Source organism: Chelonia mydas, chromosome 3, assembly GCF_015237465.2.
Source record: "Chelonia mydas isolate rCheMyd1 chromosome 3, rCheMyd1.pri.v2, whole genome shotgun sequence".
Taxonomy (NCBI): Eukaryota; Metazoa; Chordata; order Testudines; family Cheloniidae; genus Chelonia; species Chelonia mydas.
In genome coordinates, this window is record NC_057851.1 from 88091855 (window position 1) to 88110334 (window position 18480).

General features: G+C 44.4%; 1 protein-coding gene across 5 annotated transcripts in view; it reads right to left on the minus strand.

The window, feature by feature from the left end:
* Positions 1-18480, minus strand: part of CEP85L (centrosomal protein 85 like) — a 315053-nt gene that overhangs the window by 175560 nt on the left and 121013 nt on the right. The gene's annotated exons all lie outside the window — the stretch shown is intronic.

Sequence of the window (18480 nt, forward strand, 5' to 3'; positions counted from 1 at the left end):
CGAGGTGGTGAATAACTTAACTGTTTCCTTGCTTTTTACAGTCTGAGTTGGCGGACTATACAGTTTAGCCAACTTCACTCTAAAGTTAAGTGGAGTTTTTTCTAAGGGGGTTACTGTATATAGATATATAGCTACTTAAATGGGTATCTATACAATCAAAGGATCATACTGTCATTTCTTGCACTTATGCCTGCATCTCCAACCCCAAGCGGAAATATGAAAATGTACACAGAGGACATCAGGGAGACACTGTTCAGAGAGAGACTGGTAAGCGAAAATAACAAAAAGGTGAGGCAGAGGTTACTGGGATCCGACTGACAGCTCTCCCATAGCCAGCAACTGCTGCTTAGCATCAGAGCCTGTAGACAACCAGAAGTAAGCAGCTAATCCTCTCACCAGCTTCCATTAAGTCACATGGCTTAACCTTACCCGTGATCTCATGTTGTTCCACTCTGAAGCTCATTAAAGCGTTATTACTTACTCAACCATCTGCAAATTAAATTCCATGAGACTTTTTGGTTACATTTTTGACAAAAAAAAAAAAGTCTTTACTGTTTTTTCTCCTCAAAATCCTTACAATTAGTACCAGAGTTCCTGGGGAGCCACAAAACTAGCCCAGTCATGATCAGGGTTCAAGGGCAAATCAATTAACATGAACCAGCACTCTGCAGATGCTGCTTGTGGGGGTGACTGAGCTTTGGGAAAGACACTTTCTTTTACTACAAACCTAAATAACAAGGAGCACCCAATTCCTCAACACTCCTACTCCCCATTCACAGGCACAATTCTCTCAACTCTCATTGTTCCCGCACACCTATGTAAGAAAATATGAAAAAGACAACATCCACAGGGCTAGAGTAACTTCCTTGCATGGCTTTACCATGGAAAGCAGGTTGGGCCCTGCAGGATTAAAAAAAAAGGGGGGCAGGGGGGGAAAGAAACTTGGGTAGAGGAGAACACCTACGGTTTGGGGATCTCTGTCTCCCCACTCCCATCACTAATCTTTGTGATATCCCATTCCCTGCACTGGTGTTGGGACAGAAAAGAAATTGCCTCCCCATCCCACTTCCACTCTTTTTTGGAGGAAGAAATATTCTGCCTAGTGCCTGCCTCTCTTGGCTGAAATCCATTTTCAGAGCAGTGAACCAGGAAGACATGTTGAGCTGTGCTACCCATTTAAAACCCCAGCTAGCAGTGATTTCAAGAAGAAATCACATGCACTGGTAAAATGCTGGTGTAGTCTGTTCTGTACAGACATCATACCTGGCAACGGAATAAGTCAGAGAGTGGAAGAGGAACAGGACAAGGCAGCCACATAAGTTCTTATGCGGCTTTTTTCCAATAGGAAAGTAAACCCTTGGAATAGGCTGGAGCCTCCATTACTACGGAGCCCAGGAAGTTCAGGGACCCATGCCACAGGCTATGCAAATGGGGCAATGATTTTATGGAAAGAACCTTAAAAATGGAACAGCCCAAATCTGCATGGGGTTTAAAAAAAAATAAAATAAATAAAAAAACCCACATGAGAAAAAAAGAGAATCACCCAGAAAAAGTATCAGAAAGACCCTAAATTGTGATATTTCTCCTGTGGCAATGAAACTGTTCCATTTAGCCATAACCAACCAAGAAAAAGGACTTAATCCAAAACACAAATTTTTCCTTACAAAAAGTCAGGAGTAAGGGTAGGAATTAAAGCACTACTTCATCCAACAACAAGACCAAATTTGGAACCCACACAACATTCAGAATTCAGCATTTCTCATCAAATAGGCTCCATTTTATTGAATCAGTTTTCATGTAAAGTTTACAGGCATTATTATTGATGCTGCCTTACTGGCTCAAGGTTCTTAAAATTCTGTTAAACAATCTTCTTGGTAATAAAATTTAAAAAAAAGCAGAAAAAAATGGAGGAAGTTATTCCTGGGTTTCCTCTAAGACTACATCATAATCATATCCTATGGTATATAATAAAATGAACTGCTTTTCCAATTATCCTATTTTCTTAACCCCCCGCCATAAAATTCCCTAAAATACCTAGCTAACATGTACAACATTTTCGTGACAAACAATTATTGCCCAAACCAACAAGTCAAATAGACAGATAATTTGGAATCTCCGGAATTACGCCTTAATAAATTGTACAATTTCTTTATATACGTCAAAAGAGTACAACCAGCTACTAGACAGGGGTATATTTTATATGTGCTAGTTATTACTTAGTGTATTATACTTCTGAATTAGTTTATTCTCAGCACTGCACTGCTGGGATGAAATCAAAGGGAACAGCCTCAATCCTGGTCCCATTTAAAAAAAAAAAAAAAAAAAAAGGCAGAATTCTCATTTGAGAGAAGGCCCAGATCATTTTTTATCCTCCTACATGCTCAATTTATTCCTTGTCTCTTCAATAAAGTTTATAACACAACATCAGAAAACATTATTTTTAACATTGATATTGTCCCTTTAGGCGAATCAAAATACTGATTTAAAATAACTAAGGGAACCTCCTGGGTCACTTTCTGAGTCAGATACATCACATATATTAAATTATGGCCCGGGGATGGAGTGGCTAGAAAGTCTTATCCAACTCACTTTCTGGAGGGAGGGAGACTTGCAAGAGGGGAAATATGGGCCAAATTCTGACTTCAGTGATACCAATGAATTAGTGCTTTCCACGTGTCTTGGATAGTATGCAGCAAGATTGAAACTGGCAAAAAACAACATTTTTTGGTTGTTATACAGTATCCCAGTGCTTCCAACACTGTACTCCCTCTGCTTGCTCTCTCCATCACCAACCACATAGGAATGTTTATATAATTAAAAACTTGTGTTTACTAATACATTTTTAATTTATCTATTTAGTGAATAAAAACTGAAGTTGTCCCAAACTATTTACCTTTAAAGAAGAACTTCAATTCTTTACCTGCTAAATCTATGTTCAGGTTTCTGTGTTTTTCCTGGTATGTCCAATAATCCTAACATCTAAAGCAGGACAGGGAGCTGAACTATGCATCTTCCTTATACCATATTAGGTGTTTGTGAGCACATTTTTAACAGGGAAAACAGAAAAATCTGGGACTTAGTTAAGGAAAGAAAGACTCATCTACCACCAGGGTGGATAAAAAAAAAATCAATGATTAAAAAAAAAATTGGATTTTTTTTTAAAATCAGACTTTTTTGATAAAATGCTTTTGAGGAAAAAAACCTATCTAAAGATAAAGATATATTTGAGCTATAATGTATCTCATCATGGAATAGGGATTATAAATTCTAATTCTATAGTATGAGAATATATTCATGTAATATTTAAGAAAAGTTTTGTAAATGAGTTGCATTGGTTCATGGATTAGGACCCAATCTTATGGGGTACCAGGGGCTTCTGTATAGATTTAGGTTAACCTTTCGATCTACCCAATGGGACTCAGTGCTCAGTCTAGAAGATACCATCAGAGATTCTTAGTTTTGCAGTTCTCAAACTGTGGATTTGTGTCTCCAGATACAACATGCTTGTTAACAGCAAAAATGTTTTTAAATAAATAAATAAGTAAATAAATAAATAGAGGTGAGAAATAACAGACCTCAACCCTATTGTCCCTCTGCAGATTTGTGTACAGAGTCAATCCCTTACCTCTCTCTAAAAGTGCAAAGTTTCAAAAAAATTCAATGAATAGAAGATTGTTGGGGGCAGAATAGATCTGGACAAGAAGTCTGGAGATAAATGTGAGAAGGGAGGGACAGGAAAGAGAAACAAAAGTGAAACTGTTTGAGCAGCATATTCCATAAGTCTTGAGGTCTGAGTGTAGCCTTCATTGATTTGAGATCTACCGTACCATTCTCTCACTAGAAGGGAAAACCTACAATGGCAGTAGGCCATAAAAGAGACCCAGTTTGGGAATATTTTAAATGAAGTTCCTCTACCTGTGAAGAATATGTATTAAGGTTATAACAACCAACAAGAATGCACTTTTATGTAGAAATCCATGATTAAATTGAGTCTTCCTGGCTAGTGATTTAAAATCAAAACCACCCTGTCTACCACCATATTATTTTGTTTTAAAATTCACTAGATGTAGTAATTAGGCTACAAATTATATATGTGGTGCTTTGATAATACTATACTGGTTAGTATACAAAATCCTACATTATTGAACTTGAATTTGCCATTTTAGAGGTAAAGTGAAACTAGTTGCTTAAGAGACCTCATTTATGAGTAAGTGTGGCACTATTTATCACAGGTTTCAGAGTAGCAGCCGTGTTAGTCTGTATGTGCAAAAAGAAAAGGAGGACTTGTGGCACATTAGAGACTAACAAATTTATTTGAGCATAAGCTTTCGTGAGCTACAGCTCACACTTCATCGGATGCATCCTATTTATCACAGTTTCCCCATCGGTACCAAAGTGTTTTCTTCTCTCAGAAAGCCAGAGCAACCACTTAACTCATTTGCGCAGTTTTAATAAGAGCAATACTGTGTGGCACGTACATCCCCAGTGCTGCTGAAATCAGTGGGCTTTCCTAGTATCAGAGGCTTTCAAGTCTGGCATTTTATCTGGGCTATAATTAGGAAGTCCTGATCACTGAAGAAAATGCAGGTATTAAAAAGTAGGCAAAAAACTTTAAACTACCTCTCTGATCCAAGAAAGTACTTATTACAGAAATAAAAATATTCTTAGCAATCAGAAGGTTTAGAGAAGGCAGACGTTCCTATCCTAAGAGCTTGCTAAAAAAGCCCTTAAATTGGGGTGCACAGAAGTTCTGTGCTCAGCTGCACGTCATCTTTTCAGAATGATTCTCCAAACAATGCTTGCTGCAACTCTTAGTTAGACCTCTGTGACACAGCCACAAGTGATTTAAAACCAGCCAAATCATGACTCACACATTCTCTGCAATAAATCATCACATCTGGCTCATGAGGGGGTGGGAGCCTGTGCAAGCCTTCTCTAAACAGTTGCTGAGAACAATGAGAATTTGAGCTAGGGATGAGGATTTAATCAAAATTGAAGATTTGGGGCCCTGTCAAGAAAGTTTTTAGCGCTGCAGCCACAAGCCATGTGTTTTCCTTTGTTTCCATCTATCTGACGATTATGGCTGGACTGGGAAGCCTTGATGTAGAGGGGATAAGCCACTGCAAAGCAGTTGGAGGACCTTAAACTGGACAAGCAAATAACCAGTCCAAACAAAAAAAGACCACTGAAAAGGCTGATTTACCATTCTCTAAAAGCAAAAATGCATTTGCATGATTCAACAAAAAGCTGCCAACGGTGATACCACTATGATGATTTACATATGTACTTCACCACACATCCTTTGGAGTCTCTCTGTACTACTTTCAAATTTTAGCATGCCAAAAACATTAAAAGGATGATTTACTTGTAATTACTGCAGGAAAATAAACATATTCCTTCAAACAAGTATCTCCCAAAAATATAAACAGACAGAGATATTAGCTATCTATCTTTATATAATAAAAATACGAGTCCAGACACAGAAGAGAAAAACTAAAGTGTGTAACGACTTCTGTACAAGGATAATTTGAAACAATAAGGACTACTTAGTTAAGAGAAGAGACAAAAGATACAGCAAGTAACAACTGGTAAAGAAGAACTAAACTGGCACTTTTACTTACCATCATAAAAAACGAGGGCACAGCCAAAGACGTTGAAAGGCAAAATGTTTCAAATTGATAAGAAGGGGTATTTATGTGAAGTTTTTAAAATACAACATAATAAACTGGTGGAACTCATTGAGGGCAACAGATCAGCAAGATCTGAAAAAGGATTATACATTTATATGGATAATGACTTTCATTAGATCAGATTAAAATGATTAATAGCACAAACCTATTACTAACTAATGGGAATTAAAAAGAAATTTCTCCTATGGCCTGGACATTCTGTATAGGTCCATTATGGGTTTTCATGAACGCTCCTTTAAAACATTTTATATTGTCCCCTGTCAGAACCAACATATTGAACTAGATGGACAAAGAATCTGATCCTGCATGAGAGTTCCCTTGTATCTGAGGGCATGTTCACCAAAGGTTATAGGCAGCAAGTCTGAACTCCTTGTCTAGCTGCTAAATATAGAAGCTTTTTTAAAAACAAAGTGAATCGTGTCTTGACTTTTTAGGGAAAAACGTTTTTAAAATGTATACTCTACATGTAAAATACGACGACGACGACTACTACTACTAAGAAAAGAGCGGGGGGGGGAAGAGGGAAAGCAAAAAGAAAAACGGTACCATAGTGCTTATCGCTGCAATATTTAAACACGTCACATTCTAGGTCTTTACATGATCGCTTGAGATAGGAAGCAGTTTTGATAAGGGCCATTTCTAAAAGCGAATTAAGAAAATGAAGCACTGCTGGTAGCGAGTAAGTAATTACATAGTCATTGTGCTGACCAGAATTTGTCTACCTAAGCAATGGACTGCAAACAAATCAGAATCAATACATCACATTATTCTAAACTGCTCCCTAGAATATTGGATGTAGTCTACAATGTTTCTGTCATTTTTAAGTGGTGATTTTTTTTTTTTTTTTTAAATCACAATTTGGTTTGTTTTGGTAGGCAAGTCATTCAAAGCACACACAATTCACAAGACACACAAAAACAAAAGTCCTAAAGTCAAGCTTATCAACAGCTGCTCAGGGCCTGTAATTCACGTTGCTGCTCAGATATGGTGAAAAAAATCACAACTAGGATGATTGTTACATTTGTTTTTATTTCCCTTGAAATTCCATCTACCTACAGATGTATCGAAGTCATACATACGCTGAAATATTAGTACTGCCACCAACACTCAGTAGCTGCTGGTGGAACCAATGAGTATTCGTCCTACAGAGGGGAGCAGCAAATGCCTGGTATGCACCCCTCCCCCACTTCCCTTCTTGCCAAAAGTCACTCCTCACCCATTTCCCACAATTCCTCCTGCTAGGTTATCAGCTATATGGCATTGTGTTTGGCCAGATGGCAAGGATCCCAGTTACACTCAGCTTTACTCTTCAGTCCTTACCTCAAAACTCAAATACCTACCCCTTTTATTTCTAAATTAAGTACATGAAGTAAAATTTCATTGAATTAAGCTGAAAGTCATAACTGATTAGTTAGGCAAATCAGATTTTATTCACTCCAATATCACACAGATTGACTAGTTAAATCACTCACCTCTGTCTTCCTTCTGCGTAGGTCTTGCTTTCAGTACATACAAGCTCCCTTGCTACGTTCAGATCTACCCTTCCCCCTCAAAACACACACTATTGGCAGAGGACATGCTGTAGAAAGTTTACTTTCTTAGTATTTGTAACAGTGTTGCACTCATCTTAAACGGTAATGTTAGGATGTTAAATGGTGGTATTTCTCTTTTTTAAAGTCCATTCTCTTCATAAAATCTCCCAACCCCTGGCATTCACACATGCTGTGCAGAATGCCACAAAGCATCATCACCAGGGACTTATTTAAAACCATCATTATTGTGCTTCAGGATTCATCCCCACATAACCTTCAATTTTACACCACGTTTTTCCTGAGGTGATATTATAGCCTTGGTTGCTGTAATCTAGAATTGTTTCTTTAAAGTAATGGGGCAAAGAAAAAGATGGCTCTCTCAGAATCACATCTCTTAAGACCTCTTAAGCATGGACATAAATGTATGGTCACATTGTGGAAACACTGCTGCCATTTGGGCATGCTGAAGCATGTCATGGGAGAGGGGAAGAACCCTCTACTTTGATCTTTAGAAGCCATTACCTAACTAGCTTGCAAAATGCAAACAGACACCCTCTCAATTCAGGAGTACTGCACCGAATACATAAAAAAAACAAAACAAAACAAAAAAAGACACTGAGAAGAGACACGCCTGGTTGAGATACTCATTCTCCTGCATACACATGGTTCATTACAAATATGGTCTGAAGTTATGCTCCAAGTGAAGATGAAACTGGGTGATCTAACATGATGTACATCCAAATTACATCACATTAATACTCCATTTTAAATATGCAGTACATATATGTTGAAAGGATCAAGCATAAAGTCTTTCACTTTCTGCTCATTAAAAGGAAAAAATAGGGGCTCTTGGAAAAAATAAAGCAAATCTCAAGAAGCAAAAAAACATTTCAGTGGATTTGAACAAATAAACCTTTTAAAAAGGAATGATCAACTATAAAATGTAAACCTAACAATATTTTGTGCTCTGCAAACCCTAGTCTCAGAGGGACAGGACCAGGCAGACGCTGCAAAGAGAATTTTTGATTAAACAAAAAATTCAGAGCCATTTGAGAAGTACAGGCAGAACTCCCAGGATTCAGCATGGGAAAGCTGACTTTTCAAAAGGCACTCTCATATACATTCTGGGGAGGGGGGGGAATATATATCAATCAAAGCTGCTCCTTGAGGGTGTTTTTAAGCAAGACATAAAACATTATAGTAACTGCCTACCCAGATTAGTGACAATGCTCAAAAAAGGTTTCAAGGTTCAGTAGGATAAGCAATGGATACATATCCCAACCTCTGAAAGCTCCCCAGTAAGTTCTTATTGAAGATAAAACCCATCAGTTAGCGAGTGAGGAAAGAAGTGATCGCCTCCGTCTTCCTGAAACTGTCTGCATGCTGCTTCTGGAAGAAAATGAGAACAGCAAATAGGGGATTTGAACCTGAAAAAAGGTTCAGTAAGGATCTGATGTGAGATAAGGGTGAAGGCTCATCTTACTTTTAAACTGCCTGAACCAGTACACCTCAATCATTCCCGTACTCTCCCTGTTGCCCACACTGGTTTAGCCTCTCAAGGGCTGCAATGGTCTGGTATAATTTTGGCTGTTTGCCATTTAGTGGCCTATGATATACAGCAGTAGAAACTAGATGATTTGGTGGTCCCTTCCGCCTGTAAACTCATAGGATATGTCTACATTGCAACTGAACACCCATGGCTGGCCCAGGTCAGCAGACTTGGGCTGAGAGGCTGTAAAACTGCAGTGTAGACATTCAGGCTGGAGGCCAGGCTTTGGGACCCTCCTCATAGGGTCCCAGAGCTCAGGCTCCAGCCCAAACACCTACACCACAATTTTACTGCCCCAGAGCCCAAGCCCCACAAGCTTGAGCCCACTGACAAGGGTCCAGCTACAGATATTCAAATGCAGTGTAGACATATCCTATGGAGCAGGGCCCTACGAAATTCACAGCTGCGAAAAATGGGTCATGGACCGTGAAATCTGGTCTCACACGTGAAATCTGGTCTTTTGTGTGCTTTTACCCTGTACTACACAGATTTCACCAGCATTTCTCAAACTGGGGGTCCCGACACAAAAGAGGATATTGGGGGGGTTGCAAGGTTACTGGGGAGGAGTCACGGTATTAACACCCTTACTTCTGGACGGCCTTCAGAACTGGATAGCCGGAGCGCAGCGGCTGCTGGCCAGCTGCCCAGCTCTGAAGGCAGCACCGCCACCAGCAGCAGTGCAGAAGTAAGGGTGACAATACCGTGACCCCACCCCCACATAATAACCTTGCAACCTCTCCGCCCACCTCACAACCCCTTTTTGGGTCAGGATCCCTACAGTTATACCACCATGAAATTTTAGATTTAAATATCTGAAATAATGAAATTTATCATTTTTAAAATCCTATGACCGTGAATTTGGTAGGGCCCTACCTACCACTAAACCGGGCCAAGCCTCCTGATCTTCAGCTGCAACGGAGGAGTACACAGTGCAATTCAGGAGAAGGGTGGATCCAAAGATGCCTTTAACCCATCTTTGCAGTCCCTGAGTCTGAGGCCAGTTGTGCATCAGGCTGGTCCCTTAGCATAGGTCAAGGGCAACTGGAAGGCTGCTCTAAATCATACTGGTTATCAATGTCCCCAAGAAGTTTTTATGGCAGCTATGGATCCCAAGTGCACAGGGAAGCCCCAGCCATGCCTCCAGTTCAGGAGCCAGTGGGTAGCTGCTAACACTGGCTGTACTCTATTCATAGGATTCCCCTAGGCAAGGTGATCTGCTTGTTGCCAGTTATAATGGCCATAGGCACTGGCTTCCTCTGGGCCCTGGGGGTGCTCAACCCCCCACTCCACCCCAGACCCCGCCTCTACCCGCCTCCTTCACCCAAACCCTCACCCCACCTCTTCCTGCCCCCACCCCATCCCTCCTCCAAGCCCGCACCCTGACCCCACCTCTTCCCGCCCCACCTCTTCCAACCCAATTCCATCCCCTCCCCCAAGTGCACCCCATCCCCCGCTTTTCCCCCTTCCCTCCCTCTCAGGGCCTCCTGCATGCCGCAGAACAGCTGATTGCAGCGGCGCGGGAGGCGGAGGAGTTGATCGGCAGGGCTGCCAGAATGCGGGAGGCACTGGGGGGGGAGAGGGGGGAGCTGGCTGCCGATGGGTGCTAATTTTTTTCCATGGGTGCTCTAGCCCTGGAACACCCCTGGAGTCGGCACCTATGATAATGGCCTTACACCTGCGTTGCAGAGACAGTGCAACACTAAATGGCCTCAGCATAAAGAAACTCTGGGCCCCCATTCTGAAAATATATACATTTAAAATTTGTAATTTAAGAATTTCAATACGATTCCCACTCTAATTTTGTTGCTTATTTTTCCCCCGTTAAATATTTTCTTTTACAAATCAACATATCCAACCTCCACACTTGCTGTTTTAGTTAAGATTTATTTTTCAAGAAAATTCAACGAAAGGATGGTTACTGTAATTTTTAAGAGGCCCTTGATACCGAAGGACAAATTATGTTTTGTGTCTGAATTAAGGGCCTACGTATTATGCATACAACTGGAAGGTCATCTAAAAGTGGCTTCTGTGGTGGAGGCAGGACACAGCAGTCAGAGGCAAATCAGACAGCTGTCATTTATTGAACAATAACCTGGGGTAGTCAAAAGACTATAAAGGAAAAAGTTACTACCTTTCGTAATTGTTGTTCTTAGAGATGTGTTGCACATGTCCATTCCATTCAAGGAATGTGTGTGCACGCCTATGTGCACAGTTGTCAAAGATTTTTTTCTTAGCAATATCCGTAGAGTTGGCTGTGGTGCCCCCTTGAGGGCCGCGCTCATGTGCTGGTATATTAGGCGCAGATGACCCTACATTCTCTCAGTTCCTTTTTGCCAGCAACTCCGACAGAAGGGCAGGACGGTGGATAATGGGGTCACCAGGGCTGGCGTTAGATTTTCTGAGGCTGAGGCCAAAGCCCGAGCGCAACAGCTTCAGCCCTGGATGGCGGGGCTCAGGTTACAGGCCCCCTGCCTGGGGCTGAAGCCCTTGGGCTCAGGTAGCAGGGCTCAGCCCCCCAGCCCAGGGCAGCGGGGCTCAGGCGGGCTCAGGCTTCAGTCCCTGCTTCTGGGGTCGTGTAGTAATTTTTGTTGTTAGAAGGGGGTCGCAGTGCAATGAAGTTTGAGAACCCCTGGTCTGGTAGCTTGCAGTACTGCTCTACCGAAGCCAGCATCGTCCTGGACCTGCTGGGTAAGTGCGTAATGGGACATGAACATGTGGACGGACAACCAGGTGGACATTCAGGTCCCAAAGAGGGACAGGGTCCCTGACGAGCAGGCAGAGGCACTCGAGGCCCTTGGGGAACCTGGCAGTCACGTCCTGGGTGAAAACCGACCTACCCTCAAGCAGTGAATGGAAGGCCGAGACAGCAGCCAAGTGGACCCTGATCGATGAAAGGGACAGGCCTTGGAGCTTGAGATGCAGAAGGTAGTCCAGGATTAACTGCAGTGAGGCCCACTCAGGCCGAATGCCTTTATCAGAGGTCCAACAAGCAAACCACTTCCATTTGGCCAGGTAGGCTGCTCTGGTGGAGGGCTTTCTGCTGCCCAACAGGACCTGTTGGACACTGACCGAGCACTCCTGCTCCTCTGCATTAACCATGCAGCAGCCAAGCCGTTAGGTGCAGCGCTGTCAGGTTTGGATGCAGAAGACTGCCATGGTTTTGGGACAGCAGGTCCGGCCTGAGCAGTAGCTGTAACAGAGCAGCCACTGAGAAGTCCAGCAACGTGCTGAACCAGAACCAAAGTGGGTCTGAGGCCCCCTTTTGCTTTCGGGATTAGGAAGTAGCGGGAGCAGAACACCTTTCCTTTCATGTCCTGAAGGACCTCCTCCACCACCCCCAGGTGCAGGAGGTTCTCGACCTCTTGGAAGAGAAGTTGCTTTTGAGAAGGGTCCCTGAAGAGGGACGGGGAAGGGGGATCAGAGGAAGGGATGGCCATGAACTGCAGGGTGTAACCTGAAGATATTATTTCAAGCACCCAATGGTCTGAGGTCAGCTGAGACCAGGCTGACCGGAAGGGGGACAGGTGGTCAAGGGAAAAGCGGGAGGGTGGATCCTGGGAAGTGACTGGGTCGCCGTTCTCGAGCACACCATGTCTGCTTCTAGCCTCCTTGGTTCGGGGAGGGCGGGCGGGCCGAACAGGCTGAGTAGACCAACAGGAAGACGATGGGTGCTGTCGCATTGACCCCTCATCTCTACCCTTTCTCCTATAGGTGCTCAGCTGGGGAGGCCCCCAGGACCTAGACTGGGGAGGCGGAGGAGATGGAGGATGGAACAGCTTCCTCGCCCGCTGAGGAGTATAAAGGCCCAAGGAGTGGAGGGTGGCACGGGGGCCTTCAAGGCTATGGAGCCTTGAGTCCGTGAGCTCAGAGGAGAGTCTGTAGCATCCCAGGCCATCTGGAGCGCCCCTCTCGCCACCGTTGTGCCGCCTTCTACTAAAGCGGTGAACTCCTAAGCTTGGTCCTGTGGGAGGGCCTCCTTGAATTTGTACATATTAAAACTGTACCTGCCTAACAGGGCCTGGTGGTTAGACACATGAAATTGTAGGCTGCTCGTGGAATCAACTTTTTTGACAAACAAATCCAATCTCTTGGCATCTTTATTTTTTGGCATGCCACTGACATGGCCCTGCCTGTCCCTTTCATTAACAGCAGACATGACCAGTGATGCCGCTGGAGGGTGCGTGTACAAATATTTGAACCCTTTTGCAGGGACATAAAATACTTCTTTTCCGCCTTCTTAGAAGTAGGCGGAATGGAAGAGGGGGGTCTGCCACAGCGATTTGGCAATCTTAAGTGGCAACCCGGGCCAGGGTGGAGGAGGATATAACATTAAAGAGGTCGTCGGACTCCTCTGCAAACTCCTCAATATTTAAGTTCGAATTGGTAGCCACCCTTTTAAGGGGGACCTGGTGATCCTTGAAATTGTCAGGGGGGACTGCCCGTTTGGGAGGGACCAGCCACTGTTTCATCTGGAGACAATGACGACGATGATTGCACTGCCGGGGGAGGGGCAAGTTCCCCTTCCTTCTCCGGGGATGGCTCCTTAGGTGTTGGAGCCTGCTGCGATGCCCCCACATCATATTCAGTGCAGTGTTCCAACTCTGGTCCCGGAGGAGGCTTTTCTGAGGCGGCCGTGGAAGACTGGTGGGAATATGGGACTGACATTACGGGCACGCACCACGGGATCTGATATGGCCATTGAGCGGGCCACCTGTCTGTGCTGCCACACTGCTGCAGATGCCACACCGGTCTCACAAGTCAGCATTAATTCACCCCTCTTTGGTGAGGGGCTGAACTCCCGCTCCGACTCAGACCATTGCCCTACCAGCAACCAAGGCGGGGCCACTGAGGCCTGAGTTTGCTGATTGACCCAGGGCAGCGATCAGTGAGAGGAGGGCAAGGATCGGTGCCTGGCCAGGGGGTGATAAGGGGGAGGTGAAGACCGGTGTTGTGATGGGGAGTGATCCCGCCCCAGTGGGAACCTATGTCTGGGAGACCATCTAGGCAAAGGTGACCTGCGCCGTGGCAATCTTTGGTGGGAAGCTCACCTGTACCAAGGATACAGGGACCAGTGCCTTGACTCCGGTGTCCCATGCCCCATGGGGGAGAGGAGGGAGCACAATGTCATGGATCTGGGCCTTCTGACCAAAGACCGAGGGTACGGTGCCAGGGTCCTAGGCTCTGGAGATGGGGATCAATGCCTGCGGTCTGGGGATGGAGGGTGCTTCACTGCCCTATGGGGCAGTCCCATGACTGGCTCGTCCTTAGGTGCTGGGGTCTTAGCTGAGTCTGGTGCCTGGCGTGGCGACTGCTGTGACAGTCAGCCTGCTTGTTCCTTAGCTGCCAGCGCTGCTTCGGGCAACAAAGGCGCTAGGAGAAGACCGAGTCCCCTGCCACTCCCGGGAGTTGGATCCCTGGTCTGGCTGGGTGGTCCGAACACAGCAGTACCCCCATGAAGCCCCAGAGCGGGCACATGGCCTGACATAGGTCCTTTACCCAAAGCCCCTTTTCCCTCTGGTGCCAGGGTGCTCTTCTTCTTTTGCAGCTTCTTAGGCACTAGCGAGGGGGATCAGTGCTGGGCAGAGCCCAGTGCCGGTGATGCGTTCGGGGGCTCTGACGCAGGACAAAGTGCAGCCTCCATGACATGGGCCCTCAAATGGATATCCCGCTCCTTCTGGGTTCTAGGGCGAAAGCTTTTACAGATTCTGTACTTGTACTTTCTATGGGACTCCCCTAAGCACTTCAAGCAGTTGTCATGGGGGTCGCTAATAGGCATTGGCCCATTGCATGACAAGCATGGTTTGAAGCCAGGAGAACGGGGCATGCCCCACTCCAGGGTGAAGTCCCAGCCGAGACTAACTACCAAACTACCTAACATTTAACTTAATGGCTAAGTACCTAAAACTATATACAATGAAGATAGACAATGGGCTGTAAAGAACCACGAATGTTCTTGCAATGCAAGATGAGGTGCTCCAACCAATCGTCACGGGCAGTAAGAAGGAACTGAGAGGGCGTAGGGTCAGCAGCACCTAATGTACCAGCACATGAGCGTGGCACTCAAGAGAGTACCGCAGCCAACCGTACAGATACTGCCAAGGCAAAAATATCTGACAACCGTACACATGGCCACGCACACACCTAGAATGGAATCGACATCAGGAAGCACTTGAACAAATAGATGTACTCCAGAATGCCTGCTCCACAAAGGTAGGCTATTCAGAGGAAAGTAAAAATAGCTATGTAGAATTCAGTATTTGGAAAATTAAGAGACTATTGTGGTAAACTGTGCTTCAAGGCAGCACCCTGGCACCCCCATATTCACCACTGTCATATAATTCTGATCTGTTTTGTGCAAAATATGCCTCAGCATGGATTCACCAAGGGAAGGTCATGCCTGACTAATCTAATCGCCTTCTATGATGAGATTACTGGTTCTCTGGATGAAGGGAAAGCAGTGGATGTATTGTTTCTTGACCTTAGCAAAGCTTTTGACACGGTCTCCCACAGTATTCTTGTCAGCAAGTTAAAGAAGTATGGGCTGGATGAATGCACTATAAGGTGGGTAGAAAGTTGGCTAGATTGTCGGGCTCAACGGGTAGTGATCAATGGCTCCATGTCTAGCTGGCAGCCGGTGTCAAGTGGAGTGCCCCAGGGGTCGGTCCTCGGGCCGGTTTTGTTCAATATCTTCATAAATGATCTGGAGGATGGTGTGGATTGCACTCTCAGCAAATTTGCAGATGATACTAAACTAGGAGGAGTGGTAGATACGCTGAAGGGCAGGGATAGGATACAGAGGGACCTAGACAAATTGGAGGATTGGGCCAAAAGAAATCTGATGAGGTTCAATAAGGATAAGTGCAGGGTCCTGCACTTAGGACGGAAGAATCCAATGCACCGCTACAGACTAGGGACCGAATGGCTAGGCAGCAGTTCTGCGGAAAAGGACCTAGGGGTGACAGTTGACGAGAAGCTGGATATGAGTCAGCAGTGTGCCCTTGTTGCCAAGAAGGCCAATGGCATTTTGGGATGTATAAGTAGGGGCATAGCGAGCAGATCGAGGGACGTGATCGTTCCCCTCTATTCGACATTGGTGAGGCCTCATCTGGAGTACTGTGTCCAGTTCTGGGCCCCACACTACAAGAAGGATGTGGATAAATTGGAGAGAGTCCAGCAAAGGGCAACAAAAATGATTAGGGGTCTGGAACACATGACTTATGAGGGCTGAGGTAACTGGGATTGTTTAATCTGCAGAAGAGAAGAATGAGGGGGGATTTGATAGCTGCTTTCAACTACCTGAGAGGTGGTTCCAGAGAGGATGGTTCTAGACTATTCTCAGTGGTAGAAGAGGACAGGACAAGGAGTAATGGTCTCAAGTTGCAGAGGGGGAGGTTTAGCTTGGATATTAGGAAAAACTTTTTCACTAGGAGGGTGGTGAAATACTGGAATGCGTTACCTAGGGAGGTGGTAGAATCTCCTTCCTTAGAAGTTTTTAAGGTCAGGCTTGACAAAGCCCTGGCTGGGATGATTTAATTGGGGATTGGTCCTGCTTTGAGCAGGGGGTTGGACTAGATGACCTCCTGAGGTCCCTTCCAACCCTGATATTCTATGATTCTAAACTAAAGGAGGGTGTGTGTGGCATGCTGTGCTTCAAAGCAGTACCCTGAAACCCCCATGTTCACCACTGCCATATAATTATGATATGTTGTGTACAAAGTCTGCCTTGTGAGGTATTTTCAAGGTTCCTTCCCCACTCTGAACTCTAGGGTACAGATGTGGGGACCTGCATGAAAACCTCCTAAGCTTACTTTTACCAGCTTAGGTTAAAACTTCCCCAAGGTACAGACTATTTTACCTTTTGCCCTCGGACTTTCGCTGCCACCACCGAACGTCTAACCGGTATTTATTATTGGGAAAGTTCGTTTCCCCCCAAAATCCTCACCAAAACCTTACACCCCGCTTCCTGGGGAAGGCTTGATAAAAATCCTCACCAATTTGCATAGGTGAACACAGACCCAAACCCTTGGATCTTAAGAACAATGAAAAATCAATCAGGTTCTTAAAAGAAGAATTTTTATAGAAGTAAAAAGTAAAAAGAATCACCTCTGTAAAATCAGGATGGTAAATACCTTACAGGGTAATCAGATTCAAAACACAGAGAATCCCTCTAGGCAAAACCTTAAGAGAGACAGACAGGAATATCCATTCCATTCAGCACAGCTTATTTTCTCAGCCATTTAAACAAACAGAATCTAACGCATATCTAGCTAGATTACTTACTAAGTTCTAAGATTCCATTCCTGTTCTGTCCCCAGCAAAAGCATCACACAGACAGACCCAGACCCTTTGTTTCTCCCCTCTCTCCAGCTTTGAAAGTATCTTGTCTCCTCATTGGTCATTGTGGTCAGGTGCCAGCGAGGTTATCCTAGCTTCTTAATCCTTTACAAGTGAAAGGGTTTTTCCTCTGGCCAGGAGGGATTTTAAAGGTGTTTACCCTTCCCTCTATATTTATGACAGGTATCATTTTAAAAGTCTTGATCTGTTTACAGGATTTTAATGTTTGATTGCATCTGCTGTCATTGTATGTGGAGTTACCATGTTTTGCTATGTGTGTGTTACTGAAATATGTTGTGAGGTTGGGAACACCCACAACCAGCCTTTCAGGTACAACAATGGAGCAGCCAGATGCTGCTGATGGCCCATTAAATGAATCCACGCTCCCAAGGACTATCCCAGGAACTGTATACAATGGAGACTTCACAGAGATAGCACATGGACAATGGAGACTGCTTGAGTCACAATCATAGCAAAGGATCTTTCGAGCAAGCTGGAAAAAAAAAAACTATAAAAGAGAGGAAGTGACATCATCACTGGCCCTCACTCCCACACAACTCTACACCTTGAAACACATCTGGAGAACAAAGACTGAACCGGGGAGGTGGTCCCAATCTGAAGTAGAGTCCCAGCCTGTGTAGTGAAGATCTGTAACCTGCCTGTATTATCTATCCGGGGGAAACTTCTTGATTTAAATCCTGTTTTGTTTATAGAACTCAGATCGCAATTTTTATTTCTAGGTAACCAACTTTGATCTGCATGCTTATTATTTATAATCATTTAAAATCTATTTTTCTGTAGCTAATAAATCTGTTTTATATTTTATCTAAAACAGTGCATTTTGGCTGAAGTGCTTGGGAAATCTGCTCTGGTTACAAGGGCTGGTGCAAGTCCTCTCCACATTAAGGGAGGGGTGGACTGGGTAATAAACTTACACTGGTCAGGCTTCTGTCCAGGGCAAGATGGTACAGCCCTGAGGTCCTAGGCCGGGAAAACTGGCTGAAGCCTCTGTGTTGCTAGTTCATGATTGGCTAGGAGAAGCATTCATGTAACTCAACTGGCTGTATCCCTGCCTGTGGATGGTTGTGTAAGTGCAGTACATGGAGTGGTTTGTAGCCTGTCACAACACCACAGTGTGAAAGGGAGTCCAGGCTGGAAAGCCAGTGGACAAAGTAGTACCCCAATTCCAGGTTGCACCCCAGGGAATCCATCATAATTGTATTGTGTTTTTCTTATTAATTGGATTTATCCAGCTGTTTATCTAAAAGGGAGGTTTTAATCAGGGACATGAATGGCAGAATTATTTTAAAAAGCATCCATTGCACATTGTGAGAGAGGATAGATACTATACCATCTCTTTCTTTACAGTCGTAGA